This window comes from Podarcis filfolensis (genome assembly GCF_964270895.1).
Source record: "Podarcis filfolensis genome assembly, chromosome: 6".
Classification (NCBI taxonomy): Eukaryota; Metazoa; Chordata; class Lepidosauria; order Squamata; family Lacertidae; genus Podarcis; species Podarcis filfolensis.
This window is the reverse complement of record NC_139609.1, coordinates 32,659,706-32,683,028: the sequence shown is the minus strand read 5'-3', so window position 1 is coordinate 32,683,028 and position 23,323 is coordinate 32,659,706.

Genomic DNA, 23,323 nt, shown 5'->3' with positions numbered 1-23,323 from the left:
CATAAATGTCTCCCTTGTTCTCTTATAGTGCCAATGGCGCCAACCTGAGAGGTGCTGGAACTGAGTTCCAGCTGAAAAAAAGCTCCGAGTGTATATAATGTCACATCAAATTCAGCCCTGTTACTGGTGAGAACACCTATAGCCCCCTCAATTTCTACAGTATGTACTCTGTGAACAGTTACTGCTGCCCAGTTTATGTATGATAATGCCCCACACATGGTCCAACCTAGTGGCTGCTGCTGCTGCTTTGAGGGAGAAATATATGGGTTGACAGTATAATGCAGCTAGCTACTCGGGAGCAGTTCACATGAATATGCCAGTAGATGTTCCTGCCTTATTTGCACGAATCCCTGGCAAGTGTTGTGTGGTTTTCTTGGCTCATACATTATTTCCTCCATGAAGCTCTGCCCTTGGAACTGTTCTGCTTGGCGGATTTTAGTACATATGAAATAGGCCAAAGTATTCTGCAGAACTGCTCTGCTGTTCACCTACAGCAAGGCATAGAAAAGGTTTTTGTCTAAAGCCAGAATCCTATGCACCCCCGCTTCCTTCAGACCAGCCTCCCCAACCCCCCAAAGTGACTGGAAACCACAGCTGGCATAGATAATTTGCCACCCCCATTTTACCAATAGGATGAAAATTAAGTTGTGGTTCCTCTAGCATAAGCTCTTTGATGCCTTGTTCTCTTAATGGTCAGGCAATCACCTCATGAGGAAGCTAGCCTGTCTTAAGAAGCTTTTGACACTTGTTAAATCCAGGGATCCGTGTAGTCTAGCACTCAGTTTCACACCCAGAGCCTTGATTAAATTCTAACACTTACTGGTTCCAGGAGAAATAGCTAGCACCCACAAACTCATAACATCATCTTGCCACATTGCTCCTTAAAAGTTCAGTCTTCTGTCTTCCACAAAATTTGCTGTGCTTCTAAGAAAGATGCCCATTCCCAAATCAGCTCCCTTAAAATATTTCCTATGCCTTTAGTTTTACACTTTCCACAAATAGAAAAAAAAAAATTTTTTTTCCTTCCAGTAGCACCTTAAAGACCAACTAAGTTAGTTCTTGGTATGAGCTTTCGTGTGCATGCACACTTCTTCAGATACACATCTGAAGGTGCTACTGGAAGGGAAAAAAAAATTTTGTTTTGACTATGGCAGACCAACACGGCTACCTATCTGTAACCACAAATAGAAAATTACTGGCTGGAATCGAGGGAGGCAAGGAGATCTTCCTTAGCTGGATTTTGACCACTTGCGGTTGTGAATACGTCACTGGAGTCTGTGTATTGCAGATAAACCAAATGACCGAGAATTGTGTGGTCTTCACACGCTGACAGCAAGTAGTGAAACTGTGCCTCTGCTCCAATTGTTCCTGCAGCTTGTAAAACGTTCTCTGTAATGTTTTGGAAAATGTCATGACTTTATTCGTTAACATACAGAATGGAAAGGATATGGGAAGAGGGAAAGGGTGGGTAGGTGAATAAAGCTTTAGTGTTCGTTGCCAATATTTGTAGTTATCCACTTTGGTATATTAATTTGCTCAGCTGTATTATGAACTGGCTATCCACACCCCATACCCTGCTCCACCCTGCCCTGCAAGAATGCCTTGTCCAACTCTGAATATTTCATGATACTGAGACCAAGGAACTGAAACCAGATTACTGTTACTGAACTGTACATGAGGGGAGCCAGCAGCCATCTCAGTGTTTGGGGGCAGGTATACCCTCACTAACATTTCTTCCTCTAGGTTGTTTCGTACACGTACTGCATACATTTTATTACATGAGGTATGTGATAACGTGACCTCCTAAAACCTAACAGAAAGGAGGAATATTTATATCTAATATTGTCATTACTGAATAACATGTCCTTATCATCCATGGGATGTTTTAAAACACAATTGTTGTTTATTGGTTTATATGGATTAGTAATTTTCTATTAGTGTAACATTTTTATATCAATTGTGTATTTTAGTAAAATTTGATATGTTGCCGTTGGTTTAGTTTTTTTTTTTTTTTTGTACACTCTGTGTTTGTGTAGAAATGGCCTATATAAATAAAACAAAAGAATTTTCATTTTCTTGGAAACCAGATGGTGAATTGAGTCAGATTTCTCATTCAGTTATTACACCACCAACGTTGAACTCTATGACGGAAGCCACCTATGCATTTTAGTAAGCCATTCTGAATCACTGAGATGCTTCCTATACAGTAACTAAAACAGAAATGTGAACTGCTCCACGGAAGCTGGATGCTAGATTTTTGTGGATTTGTTCAAATACCTTCTTAGCTGCAGTGGTAACATTAAAACACAGTGCCTTATAATTACAAAAGTTTTCACCCTTCATCATACTATGCTGCAGTCAGTAGGCTATCAGCATCTTCACCCTTTTTTCTGTTGTCCTGTTAAGACATAACTGAAGGGCTTCTTTTTAATGGCTGGTTTAATTTGGCTATCATTTTGTTTTATTTACTTCATTTTTACAGTTATGGGGCCCTACAGAGATCTCAAAACTGTTTTATATTTAACTGCTGTTAAACACATTTCTTTCTTTTTTTAATCGGTTACACGGCAAAGGGACCGAAGGAAAATGAAGGGAAGTCTTTTCTGGAAGCAAGAGTGTTGTGTTGCATAAGAGCAGGTGTTTACAGAACAGTTCATTGAAATTCAGCATGGTTCATTATGATTTAATGGAACTAATATCCAGTTTATAATGTTCTGAGTTGCAGCAGCTGAATCTAAAGTGATAGTAAAGGTTTACAGGTTTCCTTTGGGTCAGCAATTGTTGGCAAAACCACCCAGGCAAGCCATTAATTTCCCCTTATGGCCAGCAACTCCTGACAATTTTTTAAAATTAGTTTTTACAGTTTAGTAAGGATGTTTTTACCTTTTCTTAAATAAAAAAACCCTTTTATTTTGGTCCAGGTTTAACTAAATGTACACAGGTGGCTAGATGGCACTGTGGATTAATATACTTGAGGATTAATGTGCCTGCAGGGCTTGTATCACAGAAGCAAAGCATATTCACGTGGAAAATATTCCAACATTCCCCCTCCTCTTCATCCCTAGAATGACTGCAAAATGCAGTCTTACAGGCTGTACTAATAGCTGTACTCCTGTTTGCAGGATTTGACTTGCAGCAGGTTTTCAGGCCAGCTTGGTGGTATTATGCCACTGATTTTAAGGTTTGTGAAACCATTGTTTATCCAAAAAAAAGTGCATTTGTGCCTTAAAGGCAAATATAGGACTAATTTTACAATGCATTGAAAGCTGTACTGAAAGGCAAGCCACTCCGAGTTCTCCCTGCAAGCCAATATCGAGCAGCCAACAACGCTGTGCAGCTTCAACTCACTGAATTCTGTCCTGAACCCATTTGGGATTCCGAAGGTTTTTATTCAGTCTGCATTTTTAAGCAAACCATCCTGATTCACACTTTCTACTATGCGGATGAGGGCATAGATAGGCATCAGTTTTTGCACTTCTCTGTACTACAGCTCTTGGCTCAAATAAAGGAAAGAACCAAAATGTGTGTGTTTGGGTTAAATGCATATTGAGATGCATTTTTTCATGATAAATACTAATAATAGTGGAATGGCTGGAGCAGACTTGTGAATGAACATGTGAAACTGATACCTACTGGAACTAAAAATGATTCATTTATCACCAGTGCTCACTAAGGTTCATTACATCCCCAGAATCAGTAAGTGCAATTGTCTGATGTCACCAGAGTCAGCAACAGAAGGGATTCAAAAGAAGCACTTTCACCTGAAGTGGGACTGTCTAGCTGGCAGGCTGCCATGAGTAATGCAGGCCTAGGTAGCATATGCGCCACACCTTTAAAGCACATAAAAAGCGCAATAATCCTGGGTACTGTAGTTTGTGAAGGGTGAAAGGTAAGGGATAAACAGCAGTTCCCACGATTATTCTTAGAATCATGCATTTGTAGAGCTGGAAGGGACCATCAGGGGCATCTCGTCCAGTGTTTCAGAAACTTGGATCTCCAGATGTTTTGGGACTACAATTCCCATCATCCCTGATTTGTAGTTGAAAAAACATCTGGAGCCCCAAATTTAGGAAACACTGATCTAGTCCAATCTCCTGCAGTCAAGAATCTTTTGCTCAGTGTGGGAACTGGGATTTTCTGGGAGTGATTAGATAAGAGTCTCATGCTCTACTAACTGAGCTGTTTCCTGCCAGGGCAGGGGTTGCTTTTAAGGTGCTTTAGGGATGTGGTGCACACAGTCCTGGCCTGTGGATTTGTGTTACTCATGTTACTCAAGTATGTGACAGCTGTCACTCCTCCATGCTTCTTGTTCCATGTTGCTTCAGTTACATACAAAACCCTGAATCACACGAGGTTGTGCTGGATAATGTTATTGTTTTTCATGCCTTAAAGTATGGTAGTTTGTTCCTATGTCTCTATAGCCATTTGCAGAATTAGTTTCTTTTCAAATCCAGCACTGACTGACTTGATGTGTACCTCTTGGATTAAATGTGCACATTGTAATACAGTTAGCTTACTGATTTCACACCTCCAAATTGTGGCTAGACGAAAAAACAAAATGTATATAAAACTCTTATTTAAAGCTCTGAGATGCAGACTACTTTGAGAGGTTACGTGGGAGATACTTATCTGGAAGCAATAGCCTTGGCCGTGGAGGGCAGTATAGGGTCGCCATATTTAGAAGAACAAAGAAGGGGACACATTTCCTGACTTCTGCTTTTAATTATGGATCGCTATGACAACTCTCATTTTACATACCCATGAAAAAGAGGACGTGACCTGGAAAAAGAGGACATATGGCAACCATAACTGCCCCACAAAATAAAACATGATTACAGTTGCAAAATACATAATGCCTTTCTGTATAGTTCCTCTAAACGGGCTTACTCCCCGGTCATTGTTGCAGCTGTTGTCTACTCTGATATGTAGCTAGAGAAACCAGATCCTAAGACTGAGATCGGGTCAGCAAGGTTTACTCGGCATGGGCTGGATCACTCCTGCAGAGATCCTCCGTGGGCTGGACCAACGGAACCGCAACCGGAAATCGCTTCTGCTCAGGCACAATTTCTGGTATCTGGGCATGCGCAAAAATGATTTCCTGCGCCGCAGACATGCGCAGACGTGGTTTATGGCATCTGGGCATGCCAGAAGTGATTTCCGGAGCCACGGAAGAGAGTCCCCGCTCCATACTGCGCCGGTTTAACGCAGTGCGCGGGGACTTGCCGAGCAGGCAGCTCAGTTTGGGGGCGGCTCATGGGCTGGTTAAATGGCTTAGATACACATTCCCTTTACTTGGCATCCATTGCACACCCATTGCAGGGTTGGGAAGCAGTATACAAATAATATACACAGGATCCACCTCTCTCCTGTATCCATACCATCATTTCTTATGAAACGCTGCATTTTGTGCATTCCCTCCACTCAGCTACCAATCTGAATTGAGAAAAAGAAAGACCTAGCTGCAGTTTAAGCTGGTGATATGTACACAGGCCTAATTTTGCAATTTTGAGTAATTGAAGTACCTTGCTTGTGGCCTCTAAATCAGTGGATGTAACATCTTTTTGTTGTCGGTGGTGGTGCTGTTGTTGATCGTTCCCTGTCCTCCCTGGTCAGTTCCAGAGGTGGTCATCATTATCAGGCTAACATAAAGGCAATTGCTGCATATTCTTTTATAATATCATTTTAACACCAAGCATTTAAGAATGAATAAAGATATTTTGAGTTATGCTTTCAGTTCAACTGTGTAGCCGTGCAGAAATCGGTTAAGTATGGGAATCATTTTAAGATGCAGAAGGTTTGGGTATGTGTCAAGGCTTCTGAATTAGCTTTTTATAATATCTAATATCTAAACAAAAATCTCTGGGGTTTTTTTCTCTTTTGTGCACTCCCCCTCCCCACTGCCACCCCTGGTGACCTGAAGTGACAGTGCTTTATTATGCATCCCTGTACTTCTTGCTTTTGCTTCTCTGTAGTAAACATAACGGGGGTTTGTCACAAAGGGGGACCACTGTGATGCAGAGCATTAACTGTGAAATGTCCTTTAATGTATACAATTAGTCAGAATTTTTGAGAGAACCAACTTTGGAAATGCCTGCAAAAGAGCATCTGAGCCAATTAAGGATTTTGAAGCACCAACTTCTGACTGTATCTACTTTTTTTCCCCAAAAAGAGAGAGAGAAAGAAATGAAAATAAGCCCGGCTGCTACCACTGCTGCTGAAAGCCAAAAGCCCTTGTCACAGCCAAGAGATTTCACAGCAGTACATGCAGAGCCCAGCTAATGAATATAAGTTACCTTGGTGGGTTTTAGCTGACTTAGAAATTAAAGTCTCAGCCCTTTGGATGCAAGGGGAGCTAGACTCAAACAAAATGGACTTAATAAATTCCATTGTGTAGTTAGATCCCTAGTGAGATTCCCTTTCCATCCTTGACCAATTGGTATTATTATTATTTTCTACTGACTGGTACTTTTGTCTATGAGACTGGGATTTTCTGGGAGTGATTAGTACTTTTCATCAGTGATTGACAGGTTCTAACGGCAGCGAGACAATGGGAAGAATCATTAGGAATTCAAATGCAGGTTTGTGTTTCCGCCACTCCAGGACTGATTCAAGCAAAAGTGTAATTTACGTTTGTCGAGAGCAATCAGTTGTCATTTATTTTAAATCCTTGAGATACTTATGAAAGAGAAAAACAAAATCAATGGAAATTGGGGGTGATGGGAGCTTCTGTGGAAAAAACTGGCATATTATATTAGTGATCGTTCTTTTATAATATTGCTAAAATTCAGCCGATGTATTCTTATGCACATATCAATTGAGAACATTGCATTCCCCAAACTGTGACATAAAAGAAATATTATGCAGAATGTTGTTATAAAACACTCAGATCTGTCAGTTTAGATTATTTCCCCTCAACTCTGTCTCATTCATACATTTCTGTATGGGGCCATGGACTGGGAGCATTTCCCATTCATTAATTGTTGTTCATTCATTCATTCAGTCATTCATCCATCCATTCATCATTCATTCAATTATAATCACATTTCTACCCTGCCTGCCCTTCAAAGTGCTTAGAGCAGCACCCATGGGGGATATCCCAATTTATTGCCACAACAATTCTGTGAGGTAAGTTGGGATGGGAGATAGCAACTGGCCAGAGTTTCCCATCTGTAAGTGGATATCTAGGATGAGTTACAGTGAATATCTCACCTTTGTTGACTGACATTAACAATGCCAGACGAACTTTGTGGATGTCCAGAAACTCTGTGATACAGTATCAGTCAACTAAATGTGTTTATTGAAAGAAGCAGGAGATATGTCTATGGTGGGGCATTCACAAAATTCATCTGGAATTGTGAGCATTCACATGTCAATGGCAACATTCACCAAAGTTTAAACATTCACTGTAATTGCCCCCACTGCACCCAAAAGCAGGACTGTCACAGTATTATTATAGTAACTGGTTCATATTCTAACTAGTCATTTATGATGGGCTGTAAATATTTAGAATGAACTACAGATGTTGGCAAGAGTTGCATGCATAAAATACGTAGTTTTTCTTTCAGATGAACAGTATACCTCTATATTGCCATACATGGCAATTTAAACTTGTGTGGCATCAAAGCTACCAAGATGGTACAGAATTATACAAATCTAATAAATAAGGAGGGGGGGAATCAGATAAACATCATTATTTGGGAGGGTTTAATATTTTCCAAAGACAGGATTTCCTTGTACTTCTTCAGAGATAACAATTAATCTCCACCATCACTGCAGAAGCTGAGAGAGAAAACATATGGAAAAAACACGCTACTTTGAATAAAATTACAAATGTGCAGGAAAGCATATTTCATATTTTATTATGCTGTATTATTTAAAGTATGAGAGACTAAATCCAATACTCTTTAGATGAAACAATCACTACATCTGATTTTTATGCAGATCTTGTGCACTCTTCAGATATAAGGCTGAGTTCCTGAATGTGTTGTGACTAATTTATGCCAAGTTTTCATCAAGCTAGCATTTTTCCCTTTTCAGTTGGCACACAAAGGTCTGCAATTCATACATTTAGGATTTTAATATACTCAGATTACAACCAAGAAAAGCACAGCATCAGACTAACAAACACATTCTGTCAAAAAGCCCAACTGGGATCCTACCTAGAGGATGATGGATGGGCAGCTGATAAACCAATTCTGAATTCCTTTCAGGGTGTGAGGCAATAAATGATCAGATGTTCATGTGGTACAGTCCTCTACACAGCTGTAAGTTTTTGGAATAGAAGTTGGGAGAAGTGCTTGGTAGAAAGTTCTCCTGTGTCAAAAGCCTAGGGCAAACCAATGAATCAGGAAGATCTGCCACAGGAGTGCATTCCAAACCATTTATTCCAATGGGGTATGCCATGCTAGTTACAGCACACACAATTCCCAAAGAATAAGATGTTCCAAGAAGTGGGTTTGTTTTGAACGATTTGAAATATTTTGAAACAGCAGCCAAGGATCCTAGCCAAAAGAATATCAGTCATGAATAGGCAATCTGAAAGGGGTGGATTTTCAGTGAGTGTGATAGCCTTCTTGAGATGAAATGATAAGGAGTTCTGTAGCTGTGGGGCCACCACATAAAATGCTCTCTCCCTTGTCCCTGCTAGTCTTACTGATCTAGGTGGTGGGCACACAATAATGGTCTCCATTTTAGAGTGCAGACTGCTTGATAGGCATGCAGACAGTCTTTCAAACCGTTTGCTCAAGGCTTCAGAGGGTAACATCAACACTCTTTGTTTTCAATGTTTGTGAGCCACCCAGTAAACATGGGTATTAGGCAGTCTATGTAAGTGCCAAGAAATTCATAATCTCCCAATGTTTTCTTGTGATTTCAATAGATTATTTTAACCTAAATCTAGCCCTAACATGCCAGATATATATATAGTTAACACACACATTTCCCCCCAGAACACTTTCCTTTTTCGAAAACTGAATGTCATATACATATAGGGATGAGTGGCAATAGAAACTTCCATCTGAAGGTGTGAAAACTCGTTTTTTCTGTGTCGTAGAGGAAGATATATTTTAAGAATCATACTGGGGGGCGGGATATTTGACAGGGCATGCTTTTAGATCCTATGAAAATGTCTCTTCCTGTTATTTCTGTTACATGTTAGAGGTAAGCTGTACAACTGCCCTGACATATGGCACACAGTGATTTTATTATAATTCCAGAAGATAAGAGTGTGAACCCAAAAACTGCTTTAAAAAGGAACCTATAAAGATCTGCACTAATTTTCTTCGTCTCTTGTCTGGGCTCTGTAGTGGGAGATAAGAGATGGCTTATAAGCCTGTGATTCAGTACAGAGGCTATTTGGACAAGTTTCCACTCCAAGATTCTGCTCATCAGCCCCTAATTAGCACCTCATCACTTTTAGCTTTGTGTCACCCAGCTGGCGAGAGGAGGTTGACACCTCCAGCTTGAACTGGGCTTTTTTCCCATTTTTCCTGCAGCTCATCAAGGCATGTGGTGCTTTCTTAAAGTGCAGCTGGCGCTGGCACTTTTCATTGTCAATGTAAATCGTTAGGTTTGGGGAAAGGTGATAAGAATAGTTTGTTTCATGTCCCTGGTGTTTAGCCCAAGGCAATCTTAAGCAAAATAGATTCAAGACTCCTTCTGGCTTGATCCTCAACCCCCACCCTCTCTTCATATTCTTATTGTTATTCTAAATACAAAACTGGATGAAAGAATTGCTAAGAAATGCAGCCGATGCATAATGTTAAGGGTGCTTTATTGTTCACAAAATAAAACTTTAATGACGGGAAATTATTCATTATGTCTCTAATCCATAAACTTTAAAATTTATTTGATTATGGGGTTTTTTATTACTCTGTCAGGGTGAAGATATAACCTTTTTGATTTGACAAGGGCCTATTATTTTTATTTCAAGTAATAATTAAATCATGCATTAAAAATTTCTTCTGACTCCTAAGTCATATTTATTAGCAAGTTATTATATGCACATTTGGAGGTGTGTGCAACTTTATACAGTTTTCTTTATTCTAAATGATAGATCTTGCCATTTCCTTTCTTTAAAGTTTGGGATTTATTTATTTCTTCCCCCAAGGAATGGAGAATGGCATGTGAAATAAGTACTGGAGCAGTACAGATACTGGCATACATTTAAGCAGAGAAAGTGAGGGGTATGGGACCAGACAGGGATTACAGATGTGGAAGGGCATCAGGTTCTACATCATTATGTTGAATGACTAGAGAAGATTCTGTAGTTCATGTTTGAAGGCTAGAGAAACGTCTGTAATTTCCAAGTTTGCTTCTTCATGGACAGGCACTCTCAGAAGTGTGGTTAAGAGAAACAGTGTTTGATCGAATGGTCCACGCCTAAGCTTATATTTCCACCTTGACTCCTGCACACATTTTCTAAGACTAGAACATCTACCGGCTCCAGATGAAATCTGAATATTTCTTTTATCAGCTTTAATAAGGAGAAAATAACATAGCAGTGGCAAACAGAATTGTACATGAAGTTTGAAGTGGTGCGTGTCATTTTAAATAGCTATATAATTTGCACTGAAAATGAGAGCAATCCCAGTGCTTTCTTCCATATGTTCCAGGTTAATGTGATGTCTCATTGCCTTAGCTCAGCAAGCACATGTTCTGGAGTACAAAGGTGCAGATCACTGAAAATTTGCCATCAAAATACCATTCCCATCAATGAGATTGGTGGATAGGGAGGGATTTGCCCCATCCCTGTTGGAGGAGGAAATCTCAAGACAGGGGGCAAGAGTGGGACTCCTCAGCTGCTAAAGAGCCAACTGGAAAGAGGCTGGCACTATGTCTTAAAACATGGGTCAGCAAACTTTTTCAGCAGGGGGCCGGTCCACTGTCCCTCAGACCTTGTGGAGGGCCGGACTATATTTTGGAGGGGGGGGAATGAACGAATTCCTATGCCCCACAAATAACCCAGAGATGCATTTTAAATAAAAGGACACATTCTACTCATGTAAAAACATGCTGATTCCTGGACCGTCCATGGGCCAGATTTAGAAGGCGATTGGGCCGGCTCCGGCTCCCAGGCCTTAGTTTGCCTACCCATGTCTTAAAAGGTAGGCACCACCTCCACCACCTCCTTTTTCTTGCTTGCAGTTTCCCACTTACCCACCCTGCAGCAGTATGAGCTTTGCTAGTTTCCTTTCAGGGGGCTGAGTAGGATTTTGTATCTCCTCCCTATTCGGTCCAGATTTACCCTTTTCAAGGAAAATCTGAGAAGGGAAAAAATACCTGCTGCCAACAACCTGTTTGTGATATCTCAGTGACCCATATGCTAGATAAACCCTTGTCTAGGAGCAGCCCTAAATACAAAAAATAAAATAAAAAATTGAAAAGAATTTGGGAAAATCAGAGTAAATTTTAGACGACTAGGAATGTGTGAAACAAGGAGATGAGTGGGTATCACTTGGATTTGAAAAGGAAAGTGTTGATTCTGATGGACTGAACATATACCCAACTGGAATCTGGTATCTCATATCAAATCAAGCAGCAAGATTTGTAGAAGACGTTTGAACTCATTGGGAATTACATGCAATATCATGATAGTTGACTTGATACCAGGATTACAGTAGATTGTAAAGTTCAAGTCCCAGCTGGCAAAACTGCATATAGATACATGTTCACAAAATTATAATTCATACTGTTTATGGGTATTCATCTATTAATCAAATTCAGTTTCCAAGAACAGAAAGTAATATACAAAGGGTGCAAGGGTGAAAGCTTAAAGAGAAGCTAGACACCTAGATATAAGATACAAAATTCTTATACAGTCTATTACATTTTTTATTTGTTTTGTGCTGTCTGCATAGGACCACTGGCTTTCAAGAATCTCTCCCCCCGCAATATAGACATCAAACCAAAAATATCTTTATGTAGCTCCAGGGAAGGAAAAATTAAACATATCATTTAGATCTAAGATCTCAAATTGAATCAAAATACGCTGGTATATGTCTAATTTTACACTCTGAGAAATAGGATTATGGGGTTTTGTTTAGCTTAGTTTTTCTGTAGAAATTCTCATGCATCTATTGCTAAAGATTTTAACACACTGAATTTATACATATGGAATACTCTGGCATATATAAAAATACAGTTCCACGTTTATGATGATTCTATAAATATAGATGCTTGGTGATTATCACTGGAGCTGCTCATTAAAATTTAGAACAGCATACAAAATTGTAATCGTATTTGTGGGCAAAAACTGGAGGAAAACCGCTAAAAATAGCTACCCTTTAGCTCTTTGACAAAGGACTTGTAAGGCTTTTCCCAGTATGTTTGTCACAGAGTAGGAAACACTTCACAAAGGGAAAATAAATTGTCAGAGGTAAGTGAAAATGGAAAACTTTAATAGTTCCAAAAGCTAATGTGGTCCAAGGAAAAGAGGTCTGATATCTCCCCTAGGGACTTCATGCTTCTATTGTCTGGGAGTAAGTCAGCTACTCATTTTCAGAGATTTCTTCACATGAATGACTTAATACTGCAAGAAACTAACTTTCACTTAATGGCTATTTTAGCTGAACGAATACATTTTTGGAATGAATAAGGTGGAATGATAATTAGGGAAGCAATTCTATGCATGCTTACCTGGGAGTAAGCACTACTGAACACAATGGGACTTACTTCAGAGCAAATGCATAGAAAATTGTGATGTAATACATCTTTCTTGGGAATGGCAACACCCTATTATTATCGATCCATCAAAAACTTTTTTGCTTTTATTATTCCATCTTTCTGAACCCTCATAAGACATCCATGCCTTTCTCCTTTTGAAGTTCACTGACTGATGACCTTCTCCTGAGAAACAGGAAAAGGGAAAACTCAGCCGCTTGCTAAATGATTTTAATTGGGAGGAAGTGGTCTTTCATTATTCCTTTACCCAAAGACATTAGAGAAAAGCCCTCAAACCCCTTATTATATGCATGTTAGTCATGGCAGTTTTCACGTTAGTTGGTGTGTATCTGTGAAGCAATAATCATAGTTATTGTAAGTATTTCAAAAACCACTACCAAGCCAAACTCTCAGCCGTGGCAAGCTCCACTAACTGGGATCAGGAAATGGTACTCAACCTGTTTTTTTCCTTGCTAGATTTTTTTCCCTTGGTAAAAGTGTCAATGCAATCCTAAGCATGCTTGCTCAGAAATAAGTTCCACTCGATTTTTATTGTAAGCCAGATTCCTCCCACATTGGCTATATGTTTTCCCACATTCCTGTGGTTGTTTGGCCCTTCTGGTGTTCTCTTGAAAAGCACAATGGACTCTGACTGAAGGCTTGTTTGCACATTGCACTGAACACAGGTATAAGCTATATCTATGCATGTACAAGAGTATGTTCGTAGATTTCTACAGCTCAACTAATGGGCACAAGTAAGCAGCCTGTACACTCGTTTAACATTTTGTTTGATTAACTGAACAAGTATACAGCTCAACCATTGTGAACACAGGTGGTACACTTGTCAAATGCAGCATGTGAACCCCCCTCAAGAGCTCCTTGCATGGAGTAGCAAGCTTTGTGCCCAATGCCAAACACAACCATACAGTTGTAAAGTTGGAAGTCCAATGCCCTGCAATGCAGGAATCATAGCTAAAGAATACCTGGCATGTGGCCATCCAGCCTCTGTTTAAAAACCTCAGTAAAGGAGAGTACACCACCAACTTCGCCATCCTCCCAAACCGTGATCAGAACTGTCAAAGCTGAAAGCACCACAGACAAAATGTTTGGAAAGATCAGGGGCATCTTGCCCATAGAGGCAAGTGGCGTGGGGCACCGGGGTGCCAAGTTCTGGAGGGTGCCAGGGAAGAGGCGGAGTCTGGACATGGCGCCTCCTGGCATCAGCTCACTGCCCTCACCTTCCTCCTCCATGCTGCTCCAAAGCAGTGCTGTGCCCGGAGACTCTGCCTGCCATGGCCACCACGGCACGGGCACCAGGTAAGAGGCGGAGGCTGGGCGCAGTGCCTCGCAGCATCAGCTTGCTGCCCTTGCCCACCTCGCTGAAGCAGTACGGCGCCCAGAGCCTCTGCTTCTTCCCCGCCGGAGGAGCTGCCCTCCAGCTGCTGCTCGCCTCCTCCAGCCCCCCAAAGCTGCCGGCAGTGCCGTAAAAAGGTTGGCAGCTCTGGGAAACGGGGGGGGGCACCAGAGGGATCTTTGCACCACGGCGCCGGATATAATTAAGAAGGCCATGGGAAAGATGCATGCAATTTAAAAGTGTGGTGCACAACCCATATGCTGTGTGGGGCAGGAACCCCAATATTGCATCTACATGGATTTATATTTTACCCACTCCCATTGCAAATGAAGTCTCTGCAGTGCACAACTAAGAGAATGACTTAATTAAGAAAGTCAATTTGCAAGAGTGTCACCTGTTGCTGAGGCTACAAATAAGCAACTTCTGCTTACTTACCCAATTATGGGTCATGAAATATTGGCAGACAGTCATTTTCAAGTGCATCAAGAAAGAAAGCCGTGCGAATAAAAAAGGGAGCAGAGGAAACTGACAATCATGAAAATGTATATGATCCAGATAAACAGATACATCTTTTTTTAGGGCAATTCAGCATTGTAATGATAACACCGTACCACAAGCAATATAAGTTCAGATATAAAAGTAAGGAACGACATATTGTCAGGAGCAGTAAAAAAGATTTAGCTGCATGTAAATTTAGATAGATCAGCAAGAGACGAGGCATGCTATTGCTTTATTACACACACCTACCTGTTCGGGAAGCCATATGGAGTGGAATATAAAAGAGTGAGAGATATTAATCATGTGGGTTTCCTTTTTAAAATAATATATTTATACAACTATTTGACACCCTAAACGGAATCTAATTGAGAATCATCAAGCTGCAAGAGGTTTTGGGTCAGCTAGTTTTTAAAAGAAGGTTATATTTTTAAAAGGGACGTGGGTGGTGCTGTGGATTAAACCACAGAGCCTAGGACTTGCTGATCAGAAGGTCGGCGGTTCGAAGCCCCACGATGGCATGAGCTCCCGTTGCTCGGTCCCTGCTCCTGCCAACCTAGCAGTTCAAAAACACGTCAAAGTGCAAGTAGATAAATAGGTACCGCTCTGGCGGGAAGGTAAACGGTGTTTCCGTGCGCTGCTCTGGCCACATGACCCGGAAGCTGTACACTGGCTCCCTTGGCCAATAAAGCGAGATGAGCACCACAACCCCAGAGTCGGCCATGACTGCACCTAATGGTCAGGGGTCCCTTATCTTTACCTTTAACATTTTAATGTCTGTTGCATCTTACTGTATTTTATTTGTGTTTTCTGAACCATTCTAGTATTACGCAGATAAACAGCAGTATATCAATATTATATTTTTAAGACACCTTTATATATATTACCTTTCCAAATCAATCTTTACTTGTATGAATGATGCAAAAGGGGAAGGGCCATAGCTCAGCGGCAGAGCATCTGCTTTGAATGCAGAATGCTCCAGGTTAGATTCCCAGCACCTCCAGGTAGGAGTGGAAAGAACTTTGAGCCACATGGTCTGACATGGTACAAGGCAGCTTTCTAGGTTACAAAAGTGGGGCTATCACAGTGGTAAAGCATTTGCTCAGTCACTGGCATCTCCACTTAGAAGAATGTTCCTTGGATGCAAAGTGTGTGCTCTTACAGTGCACATTGGCCCTTCCCCATTATGGACATCATAGAATCATAGTGTGTGTGTAATGTATAACTCCAGTGTTGGAACCCTCCAGATATTGTTGATCCTTACTCCCATTAGCGCTAACAAGCATGGTGAATCATCAGGGATGATGGTAGTTGTAGTCCAACAATGTCTGGAGAGGTGTAGCTTAGCCACTCATGATTTGGGTTGAATTCTTTATGTCAGAGTATGGTTGAGTGGAAGAGTGTGTTCAGTTTAAAAAGGTAAAGGGACCCCTGACCATTAGGTCCAGTCGTGACCGACTCTGGGGTTGCGGCGCTCATCTCGCTTTATTGGCCGAGGGAGCCGGCGTACAGCTTCCGGGTCATGTGGTCAGCATGACTAAGCCGCTTCTGGCGAACCAGAGCAGCGCACGGAAATGCTGTTTACCTTCCCGCCAGAGCGGTACCTATTTATCTACTTGCACTTTGATGTACTTTCGAACTGCTAGGTTGGCAGGAGCAGGGACCGAGCAGCGGGAGCTCACCCCATTGCGGGGATTTGAACTGCCAACCTTCTGATCAGCAAGCCCTAGGCTCTGTGGTTTAACCCACAGCGCCACCCACATCCCGTGTTCAGTTTAGAAACCTTAAATTCATGGCCTCTGCTCAGGCATGGATTTGCGGTAGCTTTAGCAAACACTATATTTCAGCTTCAGTTTTTCCATCTGTTGCATGGGAGCAAAAGTGCCCATTGTTCTAAAAGATCACTGGGATGTTGTGAAGAAAAACAGAAATAAAAATTGTGAAGCCCTTGGCTTCTTTCTCTCTTTTTTCAAGTGTCATGTAAATAATCAATAATAAGGAATTTCATTTGCAGAACGCATTGTGGCCTGTTCTTCTCTCTGCTGGTTATGTTTTGCTATTATGCATTTTTTTTTAAGAAAAGAAAAGAAGAACTGCTCATTAAAGCTAAAAGGAATTGCTGTTGGAAAGTCAATGGTGTTGTAAGCTCCTGTATACACAAGTAGCTGTGGAGTTAGACTCAAAGAAATATGTTGTTTAGCGAGGCTTCTGAAAATAAATTCCCCAGTATTCAGAATTTATCTTCTGTTTGTGTTGCAAGATTTTTGGCATAATGATAAATGCTGTTCATATATCTTTACATGATCACCTTGCAAGCAAGAAGCAAACAGAAAACTGCATAACCATGCCAGCAATGCGTGTCACTTGGGGTGCAGGTTTGAAAATGAACGTTAACAGAGACCTTGTAGACATCTGAACTCTATAAATCCACAGGTGTTTAAGTAGCCCTAAGGGCTGGGTCACATAGCAGGCTTGTTTCAGTCAGACTTTACAAGGATTTAGTACTGTGTAAACGACACTTTCAAGTTTTTCTCTTTACTGCTGAGTAAAACCAGTAGCCGCCTGAGCCACATTTGAGTTTTGCACCTTAAAAGGTAAGTTCGCTATTTGTTCTGCTTAAACAATAGTTGTAGTGAAGGCATTTTTAAACTAATTTAAGGTTATTGTATTTTAGTGTTTTGTTGGAAGCCGCCAAGAGTGGCTGGGGAAACCCAGCCAGATGGGCAGAGTATAAATAATAAATTATTATTATTATTATCACTGCTTATTTTTACAGTTACCTGTTACAACATTTGTCTCGCAAATTGTCTCGCAAAGCTTAGCTGATTCAGTAGACAGCGGATCAGATCTTCTCTCTGTCATGAAGCTCAGTGATTGGTCTTTGGGCAAGTTAGCCTGGCCTACCTCAGAAGATTGTTTTAGGAAATAAAAAAGGGCTACCCCATCTACAATCACCCCGACCTCATTGCAGAAAGTTAGAGATACAAATGTAAGATTTACATAGGAAGAGTAATTTTAGAATAGAAACAACACCCTGAAGTTGACAAGACTATCTGAAAAAAGATATTTGCTAAAAACAAACTTAGAATTATTATTAATATAGCTTCAAATCATAAAAACTAATTTCAAAGTTGTTACTAACATGACTGTCTATATATAGCGAGACCTTCCCCCTCCTATGTGAGTGGGTATTTGCAGCGAGATTCTGCTGCCTGTCTATCAGCAAGCCGGGACTTTGAGAAATTGCTCATTGCTAGGCTGCTCCCCAGTAGAAGGTTGTAAAACAGCTTGAACCATGACACCAGATTCTGGGAAGCAAAATAAGGAAGAAAATTGAGAGGCAGAGAAATTACCCTTGCTTAAAGTAATTAGGATCTGCTGGGGAAACCGAAATCCTTAGGAAAATGCCAGAATTTGATCTCGGTGAGCACAGAATGAGTGGGGTGGGTGGATGCAGAAAGTTGTGTGGGAGGACAATTTAGGCAAATCTTGTCTTTACTTTACAAAATAAAACTAGCTGAAGTTACATATTGGTTATTAGTGTAAGTCTATTTTCCATTATTTACAAATATTTCAGAGGAGTTTTTGTTTTCACATCACTTCATCTGACAATACAAACAGCTCAGTTTTTCTAAAACTTTTGACAGCACTACTGTAACTCTTTATCATGTATTTGTTTGGTTACAAGCTTGGTTATGCATTTTCCTGGAGGAAAACAGAAACATGGTGTGAAATTCAGAACTTAGGAGTCACACATTTAAAGGCACATTCAAAGAATGCCATAGATCATTTGCTGAGTAGTTCTGTGCAGTGGGTAGGAAGGAGAGAGATGTAGTCTTTCTGTCCAGAAATCACCAGGGACATAATGGGGCAATGAATTTCACACAAAAGTTGAGGCCCTGATAAGATGCGTTAAAATGAAATGCAACTCATAGCAATTGTTATTGGGGGTTTGTTCCTGAGGCTGGGCAAGGTAGGGAGAAGCGTACTGACACACCTTTTACAGCAGTACATATGAGCAGCTAAACACATATGTCTTCACACAGAGATTGCTCCCTGTCCATCAAAATGCTTGGCTATTTCTACGAATACCTCTCTTCCATATTTCACTGGCTGCCTGCCTATCTTTAATTTGGAGTTCTTAAGACTTTCAGCTCATGAAATATTTAGGCCTCATTTTGCCCATCTATTTTTAGGTGTTTCTCAAAAGGCTTTGTGCATACACTGCATTAAAACAATGTAAAACAATCCGTATAACTGGGCAATTCTTCAAGCGGTCTGCCAACTCCCAAATCTGCCCCCAACAACAATGACTTTCTTCAACTTTTTAGGAAACTCCAACACTTGTCTTGATAGTTCCATGTGTAGCTGAGCTTTACAAAGTGGCTCAAAGCATGAGTTTCAGATTCATTGATACTCTGGTTGAAAAAATACAGGAAATGGCATGCGTTCCAAGCCTGATTTGGTCCAGTCCATAATATACCAGCAATACACTAGGCCACTTTCTCCCTATTTATAGCAGGGTTGAACCTTGTGCTAGTAGGCTGGTCCTTGTTTCAGTATTTTGTATCCACTCCTTGCCTTACCCATTTTTTATGGGAGCCCTTAATTTATTATTATTATTTTTAAATTAAGTGCCAAGTAAACATTTAAACAGAAAAAAAAATGCAAGAAGTTTGGAAACAAGCCAGTTGCTCCTCAGAAGCATGGTGGGAACTGAGGAAGAGGGCAATATGGTGATAAAAGAGAAAAGATGGATGAGCGATAACTCACCTGATGACAGATAAATTTCAGCCCCATCCAGCTTGAAAGTATAACTGTTGCAGCCTAACCAGAACAGACTTTAACCAAAGTCTTAAACTGAATTCCCATCTAATCATTCAAACTGAGCCCTGTTACTGCAGCTCAGATCCGTGGCTAACAAAACTGAAAACTAAGGCATTGTTTTCAATCCATTGCTAACAAAAAAATTAAAGATAAGAGCCTTTGGAATTTATATCCTGGAGCATACAGCTGAAATAAAGTCCTTTGTAGTTATCCATGGAAGGAGTTGTGTAACCAAGGCTTTCTTTGTGGGGACAACGCCAGAGATACTGAAAGTTGCTCTGAGACCATTTGGCTCTGTTGCGCATTGTCTCAGCCCATTATGGTTTAGGCTTCAGCTTGGTTATTAAGCTGATAATAGGCGTGCATTATGAAAGGAAAAGGAATCCAATCAATAAAAGCTGCTGGAGAAAGACTGGTGGGGAGAAGGGACAAACAGTTGGCTGTGCTTTTGCATTCAGCAGGGCTGACCAGTCAAGACAACAGATCATTTGCTCCAAGTCATCTCTGTCAGCTAGGCTGCTCCTTCTTACATGTTATTGAATCAGCTTCATAAGCAGGATAGCCAATCTTCTTTATTTAAAAGCAAAAAAGAATAGGACAGAAATATCTGCCTAGTACTCTCTGTTCAGAATTCTTCAGGTCCCTTGCAAGACCGCTTTCTGAATGTGCCCCCACAAACAAAGACCTTCAAATACAGTTTTGTTTTTCGTTTGTCTAGGAAATGTTGTTTCAAGATGTTTAGAGGAGAAAAAAGAAAGAAAAGGCCCACATTATCCTAAGTTAATGATATTTGTTAATGCTTTGATGTTCCATAATGGCAAAAAATATCATGGCACGGTCTACTCAGAGTAAATCAGTGGGATTGAACCTCCAAGCAATCATGCCTTGGTGGGATTGGGCCGCTTGTCATGCGAAAGCTTTGCACGACAGCTGCTGATTTTTGTTAGGCTTCTCTTCCTCGGTTGTCAGAATCCCCGTTCTGCTGCCTCTGTTTTGTAAAACTGGCTTCAATCAATCAGCAGTGTTGTTTTGAACCTGCTTCGTAGATGTAAAAAGAGCAGAAGACAGACATCCCATTTAAACAGCACATTCTGTCCATAACTGTTCGACGTTACAAGTTGGATGAGCTGGATCTCACTGTGAGAGGCAGGTTTTTAAACGGAGAGGAAAAATTTAATTGGATTTGGAATAGAGACAGGTAACAGCTATTACAATCAAAACAACTTCCTTAACCTCCTCTTTCTCTTCTTCCCTCCCCCCACTCTCTTTATAGTTCATAAGTGAGAAACTGTTATTTTTCTCCGTATTTAGGGCATAATATTTTTCCTACATACTCTTCTCCCCCCTCTTTCCTTCTCTCCAAGTATTTTAGATCAACAATCTCCACTTTAAAATTATTGTTGCTTTTATAAATGCATTCTTCCAGCTTTTAGGCTCCAGATAATAACCATCCTCACAAAGGCATCTAAAATAATGAAGCTGTTAAGGAACATTTAAATTTATTTCCTCCTCTCCCTGCTCCCGCCGCCTCTTTTTGGTTCATTTTAATAAAAATAATCTGGCCCTCTAAGCCATGGGAGGACAAGTTTCTTCTCCAAATTCATCAGAGGGCCACAGTGGTGACACTGACAGATAACTATTAACTCCTTTTTAAGCTCTAAAATGCCTCGGAATGCCAGAGTAAAGAACCTCAAACTGCAGATCTTATTCAAATGAATTAGGGTAGACCAGATGGCTGAAGCAAGGCACACAAGGAAGAAGTAAATCTCCTGTTCTCCCTTTCTGATTGCTTTGCCCACAGAGGAATAATGATTCAAAGAAAATCACTAATCATGGCGGATGTCATTAGCATATTCCCAATAAGGAAGCTTACATTAAAAAAAGGAGAAGAAAAAAATCCCAGGGACAATAAATGGTCGCTGGAAGATCAGTGCACAAGCAGCACACTTCCATCTGCCTTCCAAGCCAGCAGCCTCGGGATGCTTTCCGAAATGGAAATTTTTGAAATCTGGATCAGAAATCCTGAGCAGGAGGGGGTTAAGGGGTGTTTTGTTAATGAACTAAAGCAAATAAATCTGTCAAGGTTTCCAGTTGTGACACAACAGCGTGCAGTAGCAAAGGTTCCTTGTTGGAGAGGAAATCCTAGCAGCGCTTCCAATAAAACACTGGGACCTTTGGTATTGAATATCTTGTTTGCTTTTAAATAGAGGATTATGTGAGCTGCAGCGGACCCCATGTTTTTTCTGATTGCATTATTGTGAATCCATGTGGTAAAGTGCTTTCATTCTAACTGAGTCTCAAAAACCACTGAATCAACAATACACCAGCGACAAAGTAAAACATTTTGTACACACCCAGACACACAGACAAAGTCGGAGACGGAATGCTTGTTGAAGTCTGTGGAGGCAGAATTGTGGGAAGTGCCATAAGGAACTTTTCAGAGTCACAAAAATCTGGTGCCAAGAAGGTCTGAGACTGGGCGCCAGTTCACACATGCATGTACATCCCTTAATTTTTTCTCACTCAGTGCTGAACGTGTGAACTGATTCCACTGACAAGCTTTTTTTAAAAAAAGGACATTTCCATCAGCTTCTATCTATGGTGTTTGATGTGTGATGGCTTGTTCATACAGCCATAACCATTAGGTACTACATCCAGCTCTCCTAGGAATTCTGGGCTCAGTTTTGTGACTCATATGGAAAAGATCAATCAGTGGAGATCCTGTTCATCATGCCTGCTTGAAGTCACTGTCCAGCTATTGAGTGTGTCCAGCCATTCCCCTGGCTATCTTTGTTACTTAAAAATCAGCCCCAATAGCCCACATTTTCAGGCAAAGGAAGTCCAAATTTGTGCTGTACAGAAACATAAGTGAACTTTACCCAGAAGCATTGCCTGCAGCCAGCATGTACTTCTGAGTGCTGCTGGCTCTGAGAGGGGAGATTGTCCATCATCTAGGCTAGTATCTCTTCCCCAGCCATCGCTTTTCGTTGGGTTTTATTTCTCCTGGTCAGTTCTCAAGAGATGGCCTCCTATTGCTTATCTCTCACATGCTGGCTAATGTCTGAGGTTCCAGTGCCTTTGTCCATATTGATGAATCTGTTTATCTTTCCTTGCTCTGCTATACATCCTGCTATACTTGGAAATAATCTTCCATCCTTTCCTCATTAGTAAGAGATGTGCATACCATTTTTAGGATGGAATAATTTGCTAGCACAGCTTATGGAGCCACGTCCTATTGAATTTGGCACTCCTTTTCTGTCAGTTTAATTTCCAGAGCATAGCCAAGGCCTCCGAGTAAATTTCCAGTCCTGTGCTCTACGGATTAGCCCGGCGACTCATTGACACTTCTGGGTGATGCATGTCTAATTCCTTGTGCCTCATGCTGAATATCTATCCCCTATAGGTTCCCAGTACAACAACAGGGCAGCAGTCACTCAAATATGTACCACCACCTAGCCAGATGATAAATCTTCTTGGCGAAGCAGCCATGAGACACAATATTGACAGGTTTTGTTGTTAAATAGAGAGGGACTAGGTAAGGATGACAACATCCCTGCAGATGTCATTATTGATTGGACCAGCAGGAGGCAGATGGTTAAAAGGCACAATAGGAACTGTCACAATAGTTTTAATTTTATTATTGAAGACCCAACTTTCAGCAGCCATGGACAGATTGCCTTTATTTTCCATCCATCTTCAACATTTCCTACACACACACACACACACACACACACACACACACTCCTTCAACCAAGTACTGGAGCCAGAAAGGGGGCCTTTTATGTATACTAAAGATGGCAGAAGCCATTAATAAAATGCCTGTCAACTCCATCGTTCCCCATTCTCTTTAGCCACAACAGGAGAAACCATTAATTACAGTTTCTGTCACACAGAAAAGAGATGAGGATTGTTCCGGTCTCCTAAGCCCTTCAACAGCATGAATTCACCTAGTGGCCACCTATTCTGCCCAGTTTTGAAAAGGGAAGC